Source organism: Priapulus caudatus, unplaced genomic scaffold (assembly GCF_000485595.1).
Source record: "Priapulus caudatus unplaced genomic scaffold, Priapulus_caudatus-5.0.1 Scaffold968, whole genome shotgun sequence".
In the NCBI taxonomy this organism is placed as follows: Eukaryota; Metazoa; Priapulida; class Priapulimorpha; order Priapulimorphida; family Priapulidae; genus Priapulus; species Priapulus caudatus.
The window spans coordinates 28,691-31,190 of record NW_014578029.1 but is presented as its reverse complement, the minus strand read 5'-3'; the positions used below and the strand labels follow the sequence as shown (position 1 = coordinate 31,190).

General features: G+C 44.1%; 1 long non-coding RNA gene across 1 annotated transcript in view; it reads left to right on the top strand.

Annotated features, from left to right (window-relative positions):
- The window catches only part of LOC106814722, a 20,846-nt gene that overhangs the window by 10,047 nt on the left and 8,299 nt on the right, over window positions 1-2,500 (top strand). The window contains exon 2 of the long non-coding RNA XR_001394645.1: window positions 1,340-1,345. This is a non-coding gene — a long non-coding RNA (uncharacterized LOC106814722). The remainder of the gene's footprint in view (window positions 1-1,339; window positions 1,346-2,500) is intronic.

The window sequence follows — 2,500 nt, the reverse complement described above, 5'->3', positions numbered from 1 at the left end:
AAGGGCGTTATATATACGAGCGTAATAATAAAATTTTATAATTAATTTTATAATTAACGGAGATAATTATGACCTATCATTTCGCAGACTAATTATTTTCACTACATTTCACTCATTAATTAAATAAATACGTTTTCGCTACTTGATACATATCAGAATTAACGCTTCATAGATCTAGTTTCTTGCCACTAAATAAAATGTCCACCATGAACGCGCATGCGCTGTATGTACGCGGCCATGTAGGGGGGGGGATATGACCCTGCCCGTGGGTACACACCCTATCAGTGGGCACTTCACTCTAGCGGTATTTCTGTCAGATTCTTGCGTGTGCGTAGCTGTGAAATGCAAACAGAACCAGCTTGCCGATGCCTTGCGGATAAACACGGCTTCGGGCGGGAACAGCGACCACGTTGTTGCCTGCGGCGGCGCGGCGCGGCTCTCGTATACGATCTTCGTCTGCCTAGCAGCGAGGATCGAGGGCCCCCTGGCGGCGTCCAGCGCAAACACAATCCATCAAGGAGTGTGCCATAAGCTGCCACGTTCCCGTGTGTGTTCAACACTCGTGTCTCATTGAGCGAAGGCGTTGGTGACGATTAATGTTGATCTGATTAGGGTTAATACGGAATTGAAGGCGTGGGGAAAGGGAGAGAAGGGGTAATGTAGCTTGTCGGTGCTTTGTCGGTGCATCAGGGGCGGTTAGTGATTCATGCACGTAGCGGGTGCGGTAGGTAATCTCTTGACAGTTCATACACGCACGCGTGTATGTAGCGTATCTACGCGCACGCGTGTATGTAATGTTCCTACGCGCACGCGTGTATGTAGCATTTCTACACGCACGCGTGTATGTAATATTCCTACACGCACGCGTGTATGTAGCATTCCTACACGCACGCGTGTATATGTAGCGTTCCTACACGCACGCGTGTATATGTAGCGTTCCTACACGCACGCGTGTATGTATAAAAATTGCTAAGTTTGTAATTTTTATGGTGGCCATTTTGAATCCAAGATGGTAGCCAAAAACGCTCTTGGATCACATACATCACGTTGTTGTATGAAATAGTAACCCAAATTACGTCTGTCAGTAAATTTTCAAGTCTGTACGAAGATTATTAACCGAGATATAGCTATTTTTTAAGAAATGACGGCGGCCATTTTGAATTCAAGATGGTGGCCGAAAACGCCCTTGGATCACATGCATCACGTTGTTGTATGAAATAGTAACCCAAATTACGTCTGTCAGTCAATTTTCAAGTCTGTACGAAGATTATTAACCGAGATATAGCTATTTTTTAAGAAATGACGGCGGCCATTTTTGAATTCAAGATGGCGGCCGAAGTTGTAAGTGGATCGCGTGTGTCCTGCTTTTAAATGAAAGAGCATACAAAAGTATGCAAGTGTACCAATTTTCACACTTTTTTCACAATTTGAACGATTTAGATGATATTCTGACCTAACCGACTGTACTAATTTATACGGGGAGCCGGTGCAAAGCTGGCACGCGCGTGTGGTTCTCTGCGTAGACGCAGCATTCGCAGAAGCAGTCCAGTGCATTACCGGGTTGTTTACGTCGGAGTCCTACGGGCAGAAAACCCTCTTAGCGAGAACGGGAATGACACTGTTTAGGTTTCGGGTAAGCTGCCGAAGCCTCGCTCATGCTCCCGCCTTTCTGCCTACTCACCTTCCTCTGTGTCCGCCCACGTCTCAGCCATAACATATCTAATTACCTGGCTATCCGTGGACGTCTCACCTATAACATAATTTACTTACCTGGCTATTTGTTTTAATATGGTGTTTTATGGTGATTTAATATCTATGTGGCTTAATATCGACAAAACATAACGATTAGATTTCAGTTTGCACACAACGTTTTAGCTTTAGCCGCTCTCGTAATTAGTGTTTTATAACTCATAATAATTAACCTCGTAATTACACCGCATAATTAGCGCAGACAGATTGCCAATTATTAATTCGAAAATAGGTTAGTAATGACGTCACTCAGCGATGACAGCGATCGCAATGTGTCACGTGCACTACCTCTCACGATTCTTCCCCAAATTTCGAATTCTCCGTTGAAATCATACTAAAAGCAAATTAAATCGCATCTACACCTGAAACAGAAAGGGACGCATCAAACCCCACCGTCACCCTGGGTTCCACCCAGGGGCGTAGCTACGGGGTCCCTGGGGGGGCACGTGCCCCCCCACAAATTTTCTGTGCCCCCCAGATGCCCCCCCCCCCACTGAAAATTCTTGCTTGATGAAAAAAAAATTGAATTAAAAACAATGCCGTTAGAACAGTATAATACAAAGAAAAGTTATATATTGTGCCCCCCCACGAAAATGTAAGGCCCCCCCCCCCGCTGAAAAAATTCTTTAATAACAGTCATTAATTAGTCAGGCATTAATATAAATAACTTTATCAATATTAACATGAAAATATTAATTTACTTCTTAGGCATATACACTACTATCAGTCACGAGGCAGCATTCCGACCATT